Here is a 14,634-nt window from a genome sequence, read left to right on the forward strand (position 1 = left end):
TCTTTCTACCTACACAGAGAAAAGTGAGTCTTTCTACCTACACATGACCCCAAGCTATCTCCTATAAACCTGTTAAAAGCCTTACTTTATTTATTTATATAGCTGTTCTATTACAAATGATCATGACATCATAAATTACATGCACTTTGCACTTCCTCTGGGGTATCTGGGTAGTATCAACTTACTTTGGTCTTCTATGTTTTTGGTATTAGGAAGACATCTCTAATACAAACTCTCATCATTAGGCTTTTTGAGTCATGTTTTATATTTTACAAACATGTGGTTACTGAATAAGATAAGATATCCTTTACATTTACATTTTCATTTACATTTTCAGCATTTAGCAGACGCTTTTATCCAAAGCGACTTACACAATGAGCAACTGAGGGTTAAGGGCCTTGCTCAGGGACCCAACAGTGGCAACTTGGTGGTGGCGGGGCTTGAACCGGCAACCTTCTGTTTACTAGTCCAGTACCTTAACCACTGAGCTATCACTGGCCCCTTTATTTGTCATATATACATATACAGATGTACAGTACAATGAAATTCTTTTTTCACATATCCAAGCTTGTTTTGGGAGTTGGGGTGAGAGCGCAGGGTCAGCCATCGTACGGCGCCCCTGGAGCAGGCAGGGTTAAGGGCCTTGCCCAAGGACCCAACAGTGGCTGCATAGCAGAGCCTGGATTTGAACCGCCAATCTTCCGGTTGATAGCCCAAAGCTCTACCCACTAGGCTACCACTGTCCCATATGTGGTATGGGAATGTTACTGAATGTTACTGAACAAGTATTTATATGACTATATGACTGGAGAGGCCATACAGAAACTACAGTGGGGCCAAAAAGTATTTAGTCAGCCACTGATTGTGCAAGTTCTCCTACTAAGATGAGAGAGGTCTGTAATTTTCATCATAGGTACACTTCAACTATGAGAGACAAAATGAGGAAAAAAAATCCAGGAAATCACATTGTAGGATTTTTAAAGAATTTATTTGTAAATTATGGTGGAAAATAAGTATTTGGTCAATAACAAAAGTTCAACTCAATACTTTGTAACATAACCTTTGTTGGCAATGACAGAGGTCAAACGTTTCCTGTAAGTCTTCACCAGGTTTGCACACACTGTAGCTGGTATTTTGGCCCATTCCTCCATGCAGATCTCCTCTAGAGCAGTGATGTTTTGGGGCTGTCGCTGGGCAACACGGACTTTCAACTCCCTCCACAAATTTTCTATGGGGTTGAGGTCTGGAGACCCACTCCAGGACCTTGAAATGCTTTTTACGGAGCCACTCCTTCGTTGCCCGAGTGGTGTGTTTGGGATCATTGTCATGCTGGAAGACCCAGCCACGTTCCATCTTCAATGCTCTCACTGATGGAAGGAGGTTTTGGCTTAAAATCTCACACATGGCCCCGTTCATTCTTCCCTTAACACGGATCAGTCGTCCTGTCCCCTTTGCAGAAAAACAGCCCCAAAGCATGATTTTGCCACCCCCATGCTTCACAGTAGGTATGGTGTTCTTGGGATGCAACTCAGCATTCTTCTTCCTCCAAACACGACAAATTGAGTTTTTACCAAAAAGTTCCATTTTGGTTTCATCTGACCACATGATATTCTCCCAATCCTCTTCTGGATCATCCATATGCTCTCTGGCAAACTTCAGATGGGCCTGGACATGTACTGGCTTAAGCAGGGGGACACGCCTGGCACTGCAGGATTTGAGTCCCTCTCGGCGTAGTGTGTTACTGATGGTAGCCTTTGTTACTTTGGTCCCAGCTCTCTGCAGGTCATTTATCAGGTCCCTCCGTGTAGTTCTGGGATTTTTGCTCACCGTTCTCATGATCATTTTGACCCCACGGGATGAGATCTTGCGTGGGGCCCCAGATCGAGGGAGATTATCAATGGTCTTGTATGTCTTCCATTTTCTTACAATTGCTCCCACAGTTGATTTATTCACACCAACCTGCTTGCCTATTGTAGATTCACTCTTCCCAGCCTGGTGCAGGTCTACAATTTTCTTCCTGGTGTCCTTCGACAGCTCTTTGGTCTTGGCCATGGTTGAGTTTGGAGTCTGACTGTTTGAGGCTGTGGACAGGTGTCTTTTATACAGATAACGAGGTCAAACAGGTGCCATTAATACAGGTAAGGAGTGGAGGACAGAAGAGCTTCTTAAAGAAGAAGTTACAGGTCTGTGAGAGCCAGAAATCTTGCTTGTTTGTGGGTGACCAAATACTTATTTTCCACCATAATTTACAAATACATTCTTTAAAAATCCTACAATGTAATTTCCTGGATTTTTTTTTCTCATTTTGTCTCTCATAGTTGAAGTGTACCTATGATGAAAATTACAGACCTCTCTCATCTTTCTAAGTAGGAGAACTTGCACAATCAGTGGCTGACTAAATACTTTTTGGCCCCACTGTATGTGCTATGTACACATAACAACTATGCAATGTAATTAAATGCCTTAAATCAGTGGTTCTCAACCAGCCAGCCAAGCCCCCCTAGGGGGCTTCAGTGAGCCTAGAGATGGGTCCAGTTGCATTTAATTGAGAAAAGTAAAAAAAAAAAAGAATCATGTGTGATGGGATGGGAAAATCAATAAGCTATTGGCATATGGGATATTGCTTGTGATGTCATTTATATCAATGTTAAACTGTCTGTAGTCTACATGGGTTTTGGAGAATGGACACAAATTTGATTTGCTCACCACAAAAGTGCAAAGCTCACCGCTAAGCAACAACATAAGATTCTGATTTACCTAGGTCAAACAAGGTGAGGAAGCTCCCACCACCAGTTTACCAGAAGTAAACACTACATCAACCAAAATGAGAAAATACCCAGATAATATACCTTCATCATGGATTCATCTAATTTCCCATGAGCAAGAACACAATACTGTTATTCCATCCTTGCTGAATAATAAAAAGAGAAGTATCATAACCCATGTCAAGGAGGTGCCAGAGTTTTTGTTAACACAGGGGGGTCTAAAGAAAATTAAGAACCACTGCCTTAAATAATAATACATTTATTTATTTATTAGGATTTTAAGGTTGTTTGTTACACAAGATTCATCAGTTCACAAGTTTAACGTCAAACACAGTCATGGACAATTTTGTATCTCCAATTAACCTGACTGCATGTCTTTGTTCTGTGGGAGGAAACCAGAGCTCCTGAAGGAACCCGGATCTCCTGAAGGAACCCACGCAGACACAGGGAGAACATGCAAACTCCACACAGAATAGACCCGGACCACTCCACTTGGGAATCGAACCAAGAACCTTCTTGTTTTGAGGTGACAGTGCTACCCACTAAGCCACTGTGCCGCCCCAAATAATAATACAAAGGTGATATTATGAAATAAATAACTACAATAATTGCTGACTGTGTTTACTATATGATCACGATTTCAATAGCAATAAAATATAATACACAGCTGCTGCAAAGGGTCGCTTGGGGGTCAAAGCAGTCCATCTAGGTTTCTACACTGACATGATTGGTCATGTCCGGGCAGGGGGTTTGCCGAACCCCTGATATGTAATAGTGCCCTTGTCAAGGTATTCCTGTTTTTTTGTTCCATGTTTCCCAGTGGAACTAGACCCACCGTCACCCTGACAAGAATAAAGTGGCTAATGAAATGAAATGAAATGAAAAACTGTGTTCATTATTTTTGCATTTCAATTAAATAATTGCAAGGTACTGTCTTTTATGTGTCCAGAGTCACCAGAAAAGGGGTGGGGTTTTTTTTCAGCCCTTTTCTCTTAAGGTTTTGTACATTTGTTGTCGATATTATTCCTGCATAGACAAAATTAGCTCGATTGGTTGTGTAAAAACCTTGTAGGTCTACCTACAGCAATGAGTCTAAGAGTCTGAATTTTAAGAGTAAGCAGTGTAAAAGAGTCTTTTTTACCAGGAATACACTCTGGATAGGGCTCCAACTTCCAAACATGTTATGATGAACCTATACAATAAAAGCTTTGGTAATTATTGATCCATGAATTAGTTAATATACATTTGTCAATCCTCTTTGGAGCCGCTGCACAGTTACTCTGTGGGCAAAAGAATAAAGATCATATTACTTTTAGCTTCAATTAACTGGCTTCCTGTTTATTCTAAAATCTTGTACAAACCAGAGCTTTTACTGAAAAGCTTTTACTTGGGCCTCACCCCAATTTAACTGTCCTTGTCAAATATGTACAAGAGCTTGTGTACAGCTCTGGATCCACAACATTTTTCTGTTTTTACAGTATTGATCATGATCATTTAGCTAGCTAATTTAGGGTTTGATTTTAAATGTTTCCACGGATCAGACTTGTATGTCCAGCACACCCCACAGATGCTCATTTAGATTGAGATCTGGGGAATTTGGAGGCCAAGTCAACACCTCAAACTCGTTGTTGTGCTCCTCAAAGCACCCGGCCATCACCCTGTCACCGGTTTACCACTGTTCCTTCCTTGACCACTTTTAATAGATACTGACCACTGCAGACTGGAAACACCCCACAAGAGCTGCAGTTTTGGAGATGCTCTGACCCAGTCGTCTAGCCATCACAATTTGACCCTTGTCAGCTTGCTCAAATCCCCATTTTTCCTGCTTCTAACACATCAACTTTGAGGATAAAATGTTCACTTGCTGCCTAATATATCCCACCCACTAACAGGTGACGTGATGAAGAGATAATCAGTGTTATTCACTTCACCTGTCAGTGGTCATAATGTTATGCCTAGTCAGTGTATAATTCTTGTGCGTCCTGTCAAATCATCTGATTTTGATGGGCAGACATTCATAACACCTGAATTTTTATTAGATATCAGAAAGATCTGTGCAAGAAATTAATCACAAATTAGTAAAAGCACTGCATGATACTAACGTTGTCACATCAATATAGAATGTGTTCTGAAAATATAAGAAGGCTTACTCAAGAACAAAAAATAAAAATTTTAAATACCGTGTCCACTCTATTAGACACTTCTACCTAGTTGGTCCACCTTGTAGATGTAAAGTCAGAGACGATCACTCATCTATTGCTGCTCTTTGAGTTGGTTATCTTCTAAACCTTCATCAGTGGTCACAGGACACTGCCCACAGGACACTGTTGGCTGGATATTTTTGGTTGGTGGACTATTCTCAGTCCAGCAGTGACAGTGAGTTGTTTAAAAACTCCATCAGCATTGCTGTGTCTTATCCACTCATACCAGCACAACACACACTAACACACCACCACCATATCACAGCAGTGCTGAGAATGATCCACGACCTAAATAATACCTGCTCTGTGGTGGTCATGTGGGGGTCCTGACCATTGAAGAACAGGCTGAAAGCAGGTTAAAAAGTTATGTAGAGAAACAGATGGACTACAGTCTAATTGTAGAACTGCAAAAGTGCTTCTATATGGTAAATGGAGCTGATAAAGTGGACAATGAGTGTAGAAACAAGGAGGTGGTCATAATGTTATGCCTGATCGGTGTGTGTGTGTATATATACAGTATATATTAAATGTAGTTTTATTTTTCACCATTGCTTTGTATTGGATAGGATCACATTGGGTCATGTTTTACCCAGAATCATCAAGTACAATGCAGTAACAAACCCAGGAGAGGTCATGGACACCACTACTCCCTTAGACATATGTGTATGTATGTGGACAGCCAACTGGCTGACAGCACCGCTAGAAATTCAAACCCTGGAGCCCAGTGGTAGAAAACCACATATTTATTTGTGTCTTGTAATGGATGTATTACTGCATTGCTTCCAGTATGGTTTAGATAATAGGTTTAAGAGCCAATGTGACCCTGATCAGGATAAATCAGTTACTGAAGATGAATGAATAAATTATGCATATGTGACATGACTCAACAGCAGGACTCTGGTTCTATCCTTGCCTTTTGTTATTGTCTTTCCATTTGTCCATGGGTGCTTTAATTGAGTTCTCTACCCACTGACCTCAAAACAGCAACAATTTAACAGTGGGTGGACTGGCTACTTGTGACTCATGCTGGTTTTTCCTAGACTGAATACATTGCTGTAGAAATCATTCCACAGAAATTATCCCAAAAGTCTTGGTGGTCATATAGATGCGAGATGGGCCTTTGTGTTCTGATGTGGTTTGAATCTTGCAACTCTTTCATGGATGGCATTTTTACGGCAAAACAAATTAGGAGGTGTGACGGGAACGCTTAGCGATGTTTTGTCCATTTTGTGGCAATCATTTTAGCCCGCTTTTGTTTTTCTTGTGGTAATGCTTTATAATTTTTAGAAGAGCAGACGAAAGAAGACGTGATACATTTATGTATAGGATATTTCAATACGATGTTATCGTTGACATGATGTCCTCTTTACATGGTGTAAACATTAGTTTACGATCTCTTAAAACTAAGCTTAAAGAGGCTGGACTGTACCGTAGAAAGGGCTATTCATCTACACACGCTGTCAGGAATGCTATAAGGTTGGAGCCTCGTAGACCTGGACAGCTCTTCGGCTATCGAACAATGTGGCAAAAGTACAATCTGCGAATAAAAAGAGATGATGTTATGGTGTTACTCCGGGAGCTTAATCCTCGAGGGTGCGAGATGAGAGCAAGCAGAAGGTTTATAAAAGAACCTACCACTCAATGGGGCCGAATTACATGTGGCATGCTGATGGTTATGACAAACTCAAGCCATTTGGTTTGGCCCTTTCGGGATGCATAGACAGATTTTCGCGGAAAGTACTGTGGCTCGTATGTGGACCAATAAATAACAATCCGTCAGTTATTGCTCACAATTTCCTCTCTTGTGTGCGAAACCTTGGTGCTGTTCCCATGAGATTGAGGACCGGTTGCGGCACGGAGAATGGCATTATGGCTGCAGTTCAGTGTACCCTATGGCACCAGCACACTGACTACTACGCCGGAGTGTCTAGCCATATGTATGGTTCATCCACCAACAATCAACGCATCGAGTCGTGGTGGTCCAGTTTTTTTGTCGTTGAATTGTGTACATTGACCTTAACTAAAGCAAGTAAGGCCTGCAGTTTGTATGTATGTATGTATGTATGGATGGATGGACGGATACTTTATTGATAACAAAAGGAAATCAAAGTTCCTTCTAATGAAAGATTACATTAAATACAATTGTAATTAAATTCGATGAAATTAAAGATGTTCGTCTAGGTTCTTGTGTGACCTCATGGATGATTCGTTGATGTGCTCTTGGTGAAATTTCGGTTGGCCGGGCACTCCTGGGAAGGTTCACCAATGTTCCAAGTTCTCTCTAGTTGTGCATAATGGGTGTTGCTGTGGTTCGCTGGGGACCCAGAGCCTAAGCAATGGCATTATACTCTTTTTGGATTAGCTCATTTTAATGACTTTGTTTCGCATCCATATCCTCTTTAGAACGTGACATTGTGTGATGTCTTTTAAGACCGTTTATCCTTTTTCACATTGCCAGACAGGCTTTATTCGAAGGTTGTTGTTTGTTTGTTTATTGGTTACATTCATGACAGGACAGGAAATTACTTGTTACACAAGATTCATCAGTTCATCAGTTAATGTCAAACACAGTCATGGACAATTTAATATCTCCAGTTCACCTCACTGCATGTCTTTGGACTGTAGGAGGAAACCGGAGCTCCCAGAGGAAACCTGGAGGAATCCCACACAGACATGGGGAGAACATGCAAACTCCACACAGAAAGGACCCAGACCACCCCATCTGGGACCTTCTGGGTGTGAGGCGACAGTGCTAAACACTGATTTAAGTGATGTTTAGATTCAACAGGTCTGGCAGTAATTGTGCCTGGGCTGAATCAATCAGAGATTGATCCACCACCCAAATAATACCTGCTCTGTGGTGGTCCTTTGGGGGTTCTTACCATTAAAGAACAGAGTGAAAGCAGGCTATAAAAGTATGTAGAGAAACAGATGGACTACAGTCAGTAATTGTACAGTGAGTGTAGAAACAAGGAGGTGGTTTTAATGTTATGGCTGATCAGTGTATATAGACACACACACATTGTTTTGCCTAATATTCTTCTACTTGGATTTGCCCTTTTGTACCTTTGACTATTTATCTGCTTTCTGTGACCCTGCTTTGGTCCCTGACCCAGATTTTGGACAGCCTGTTATTTTACTATCTGCACCTTGCTTGTGTTTCTTGACTATGATTTTGGCATTGCGCTTTGGATTTGTTTTTTAATAAAGACTTCTTGCAAATGGAAGCACATGCATCCCAGTCTCCTCTCTTACACTTCAGTTACAAAAGCATTAAAGATAGATAGATAGATGGATGGATGGATGGATGGATGGATGGATGGATGGATGCTTTATTAATCCCGAAGGAAGTTAAACATATGCTTTTGGACACACTAAACACCTTAATAACTAATTAAAGACGTGTGAATGCTAGCTACTCAATAACACATTCATACCTGTAGCTTTATTTTTGGTAATATTAAATAAAAAAATCATGATTTTGCTCTGAGATGTGTGCCACCGTGGCATTTGCTGAATCACTGCTTTGATTGCCATGGCAACCAGAGAATTGTCAGGAGCTTTTGCTCCTGGAAGGATGTGAGACCCAACCTTGATATTTTTGGCACCCAGCTCTGCATCACACCCTATCTTAGGCGTGGATAAGCATATTTCCATAAATTGCATTCAAGTTTTATGATTTTTCATAATTCTGTGTAAATACAGTGAAGATTTGTTTTGCGTGACCACATGTAGCACATTTCGGCATATTGGTCTGGGTATATGTTGTGCAGTGCTAATTCCAATCACATTCATTGATGTTTAGGGTCCATGTGACCTATTTCTGGTTGTGCGTTGCATGTGTTATGGTTTTTATAAGCCATGAAGACCTGATTTCAGCTGTGTTGTGGATAGGAGAATCTTAAACATGCATTGTACTGTTTCATGAGCATGATTGTGAAATGCTTATTTACAACCCCAAATCAGAAAAAGTTGGGACACTATGGAAAATGCAAATAATAAAAAGAAACACTGAGTTTCTTACGTTTACTAATGTGTGCAGCATGTGGTTTTGCATTGTCTTGTTGAAAAATGCATGGATGTCCCTGGAAAAGACGACATCTTGAAGGCAGCATATGTTGCTCTAATGTACTTTTCTGCATTAATGCTGCCATCACAGAAGTGTAAATGACCTTTGCCAAGGTCACTGACACAGCCCCATACCAGGACAGACCCTGGCTTTTGAACTTGTTGCTGATGGATAGTCCTTTTTGTCTTTGGTCCAAAGAACACGGCATCCAATTTTATTTCCAAAAAAGACCTGGAATGCTGATTCATCTGACCACAATGTGTGATGGTCCATCCTAGATGCCTCAGAGCCCAGAGAAGTCGACGCCGCTTCTGGACATGGTTAACATAAGGCTTCTTTTTTGCACAGTAAAGTTTTAAGTGGCATTTGTGCATGTAACTCTGTATTGTAGTGCTTGACAAAGGTTTGCCAAAGTAATCCCTCACCCATGTGGTTATATCAGCTATCGTGGAGTGGCGGTGCTTGATGCAGTGACGTCTGAGTGATTGAAGATCACAGGCGTTCAGCTTAAGCTTGCGCCCTTGGCCTTTACGCACTGAAATTCCTTCCGATTCCTTGAATCGTGTAATGATATTATGCACTGTAGAGGGAGAAATATGCAAATCCTGTCCAATTTTTCTTGGAGATTAATTGTTTTCAAACATTTCAATACTTTTCTCACGCATTTATTGACAGACTGGAGATCCTCTGATCATCTTTGCTCATCAAAGACTCAAAGCCTTTCCTGGATGCTGATGCTGATTTTGTACCAAACCATGATTAATCACCTGTTTACATCACCTGTTTGAAATTACATCATTATTTAGTTTTTTCACCTCATAATAATTTAAAAACTTGTAAGCGATCGCCCCCTTGTGGAAGCTCTATGTTACATCTTGTATAGAGAGAGTAAGATGCAGTGTTGCCTGTGTCACGTAAAAATCATGAACAAAATGTGGGTTGGTTGAAAAAAAAAGTTTGAAAAATCCTGCTATAAACTACATTTCCTAAAAAATAAAATAAAAAAAACTCTAAATTTTAAACCAAATCTTCAGTTTAAATAACAAAATTCTCAAAAAAGAATTTTTGCTTTTTAGTTTACCATAAAATTAACTCTTAGTCATCACTATTGTATGCTCTCTCTCTCTTTGACTCTCAACCTGCATTCAATCAGCCATAATAACAGAGTGACCACATCAACCAAAAACTCATAATACTGGTCAAGGGATTCCTGATTGCCTTTATTACCTTTAAGATGTTCTTTAAGCTTCAAGCCATTGAGTCTCTTGGTCTGATGAGACAAAAATTGAACTTAATGAACAGAAACAAAAAAGAAACACCAGCCTCGTAGATTGTGCAGGTGTCACTGTAGCCCAGACACCATACAGCACAAAACCAGCAAGCAAGCCCATCAAGAACTGTATTTAAAGCGATGTCCCAGGTGTTACTGCTGATGAGACTCAGAGACTGTCTGATTAAAGAGTCTGACACGGTCATCTGCACCTCCACGCCCTCTGCTGGTCAAGAGTGGCAGAGCAGATGAATATGATTTTTTAATCTGAGCGCACTGCTGATCTTCATGGCAGGTGGAGATCTTTGTGGATCTTCATAGCAGAGCTCGAAGGGCATGCATATTCAACGTGATTTCCTGCCTTGCCCTACTTTTCCAAATATATATATTCCAAGCTGTGGTAGCTCATTAGTTTTTGCTCAGGGCTGTTGGGCCCCTTAGCACTGCATATTGGCTTGGATTTGCTGAAACTCATTGTGTACACTATACATGTACAGTACTCATTGTATGCAGGACAAGTATATGTATATATGACAATAAAGGTTTTCTATTCTATATTATGTACTGTATAAGATAAAACACCATATATTAATATATTCTATACTAACCTTTTGTGGAATGTATGTGTGTATGTATTTATGTATATATATAAATACATTTATATTTATATTATTTAAATATTATTTATATTATTTAAATATTATTTATATTATTAACATATTACATTTATGACAGAAATGGGAGTTAATCTTACTCAAGATTCATCAGTTCACAAGTTCAGTATCAAACACAGTCATGGACAATTTTGTATCTCCAATTCACCTCACTTGCATGTCTTTGGACTGTGGACTCGTAACCCACACAGATACGAGGAGAACATGCAAACTCCACACAGAAAGGACTCGGACCGCCCCACCTGGGAATCAAATCCAGGACCTTCTTGCTGTGAGGCGACAGTGCTACCTACTTAGCCACCCTGTACTCATTGTACACAGTACAAGTATATGTATATTTGACAATAAAGGTCACCTATTATGTACCGTATATGATAAAACATCTTATATTAAACTATTCTTTTTTATTTGAATGACAATTCTCTCACAAGGTTGGTGGTGAGCCATCTCGCAAGCCATTTTTGCTCACCACCAACCTTGTGAGACCTTTGTTTGGTCCTCCTTTAATGCCCAACCAGAGAGAAATCCTTGTACATCTGGTACTTGTTGAATATTAAAGATTCTGATTATATGTATTGTATGTACTGTTTGTATGTATGTATTTATGCACTGTATGTATGTATTGTATGTACTGTATGTATATACTGCAGGTATGTACTGTATGTACTGTATGCATGTATTGTACGTATGTACTGTTTGTATGTTTTTATTTACTGTATGTATTGTATGTATGTGTGTACTGCATGCATGTATTGTATGTATGTATGTATGTACTGTTTGCATATTTTTATTTACTGTATGTACTGTAGGTATGTGTATACTGTATGCATGTATTGTATGTATGTATGTACTGTTTGTATATTTTTATTTACTGTATGTACTGTAGGTATGTACTGTATGTATGTGTGTACTGTGTGCATGTATTGTATGTATGTATGTACTGTTTGTATATTTTTATTTACTGTATGTACTGTAGGTATGTACTGTATGTATGTGTATACTGTATGCATGTATTGTATGTATGTATGTACTGTTTGTATATTTTTATTTACTGTATGTACTGTAGGTATGTACTGTATGTATGTGTGTACTGCATGCATGTATTGTATGTATGTATGTACTGTTTGTATATTTTTATTTACTGTATGTACTATAGGTATGTGTGTACTGTATGCATGTATTGTATGTATGTATGTATGTATGTATGTATGTATGTACTGTTTGTATGTTTTTTTTACTGTATGTACTGTAGGTATGTGTACTGTATGTATGTATTCATGTACTGTATGTATATGTATATAGACCCCCATTTACAAACCAAGAGTCTGTGACTTGTGAATTATCCAGATTCTCACATAGATCTTGCGTAATGATACACAAGTAGATAATGTTTCTTAAGATTAGACAGTGTAAGTAAAACCTGTTAGATGACTTATTGTATTCCTGTCTAAAAAAACAAGACCAGTGATAAAAGGTATTCTGACTAGAGAAGCCTTAAAGCGACAATGGTGACCTTCACAACCATGTTATAGTTCTGTTTCTATGGTTACATTACGTTAATTGACTTATTGTTCCATGTTTAATCACCCCATTACATTTACCTTAGCTTAGCTTCAGTCTTTGTAATGCCTTTCTATTCTTTGTACATAACTATAAAGCTGTAGTAGTTGTGTACACATCACTGTGTCTCAGTGATGATCAGTTAAATAACCTAACAGTTTAATCGTTTGGCTTAATTGTCAAATATAGAAAGTTCAAACCAGTGACACTGTTAAAAGTTGTGGGTCACCTGAACATTTCATGTCCTTGTCAAATCTGTCACAAGATTGACTGTATACACATATATTCATCTTAATTTAATAGCAATAAGCTGTGAAACAATGTAAATAGTCGGGAAATTCTGTGCATTACATTGCTTATGGATATTTTATGTTGCTCCAACAGCACAGTAATAATGTGCACAATAGCTTAATTTTATAAACAAATTATATGTATTGCTTTGTTTCAGTGGTGAAGGATTTCAATGAGGACTTACTTTACTGCTTAAAATACACCGTTTTGTTTCAGTATTTTTTTTCTTTTTAATATTCAGCCTATGTATATTGTTAACACAATCTCTGTGCAGCAATAGCCTACCTACCATAACAAGCTTTGAATGATCTCTATAGACTGTATTTTTGTACAATTTACATTAAATAAACAGGTAAAAATAAACCAATGATTAAGTTTTTATTTACAGAAAAAAACATACAGTTTAATCCTTTATGTTATTAACAGCATTTTTCTTTTTACAGTGTTGTGGAGTCACAAGAGTCAAGGACTAGACAGTAGTAAATCTTTTGCTCATTTGATGGAAAAGGTTGCCTCACTCTTAAAGCACTTAATTTGAACTAAAGGTCATGTGGAACAAAGGTCTATTTTTAGACTAACTTATACTCAGAACTGTGGCTAGGGTAACTAAAATCAATACAACACATGATAACGGCAAGGCAACACACTGACAAATAAGATAAAACAATGGATCTCTAAATGTTATACAACACAAATAGGATCCCTACTACTGGGATTAAAACAGATCAAAGTTTACAATGAATATTATGTTATAAAACATAAAATTTTTTAATAAGAGTGAAGCAGGGCATCCTGTGAGCGCCAGGATAGTCACAATAACTATCTACTAACTAGTTATTAAAAGTCTATTATATTCTTCAAAATGTCTATTATTTACATGTAAATTAATTCCATTCTACCTAAAAGTTAAATATTGAAAATTTCATAATATTATGAAGATTATGCAGGCAAAAACATACACAGATCAGCCACACCTTTAAAACAATTGATAAGTGAAGCAAAAAACTTTAATAATCCTGTTACAATGGCCCATTATTGCTGGATTCAAGACTTGAGCTGTTCAACAGTCCATGATTGCCGCTGTCTGATCCTCCCTTTCAGGAGACTGCAGATCTAGACTGCAGGCCAGTCAAGCACACACATTCTATGTCTACGTAGCCCCGCTGTTCTCATGCAGAATGAAGCCTGGTATTGTCCTACTAAAATAGACATAAAGTTCCTGGGAAAAGACATCCTGATGGCAGCATACATCTCTACAAAGCACCAATAAACGCCTGTAACAACATTGTTTTTGAAGGAACATGGACAAAACCCATGCAGAAATAGTAAGAACATGCAAAATTTCTTATAAACAGTGACTGGACGTCATGTTGTTAATGAAATGACTATAATGCACAGGATGTAAATGTTTCTAGGTTGGGTGAACTATTGTAGGTACTACAACCCCTATTACTTGTTGCATAATTACAAATACCAGGTTATCACACAAATCAACACAAAATTATGTATTTTTACAATCCTAATACTTGCAGACTGATCCTTAAAGATTGTTTCCTACTCGAGGGTGACTAAAATATAACATGTTGGTGCGAACAGCATCAGGCTCATGGAGACCTGGTTTAAATCTTATATTTGATCATTGTTGTGAGTAGTGTTTCATGTTCCCTTATGTTCACATAGGGTATGTCCAAGCTTTTGTGATTTCCTTTTACAGATTTCTTTTACTACTTTCTTTAAAGTACAGTACAGTACTGCTTTATCCTGGACAGGGTTGTAGTGGACCCAGTGTCTCCTGTAGACACAT

The sequence above is a fragment of the Trichomycterus rosablanca genome, chromosome 15, assembly GCF_030014385.1.
Source record: "Trichomycterus rosablanca isolate fTriRos1 chromosome 15, fTriRos1.hap1, whole genome shotgun sequence".
Classification (NCBI taxonomy): Eukaryota; Metazoa; Chordata; class Actinopteri; order Siluriformes; family Trichomycteridae; genus Trichomycterus; species Trichomycterus rosablanca.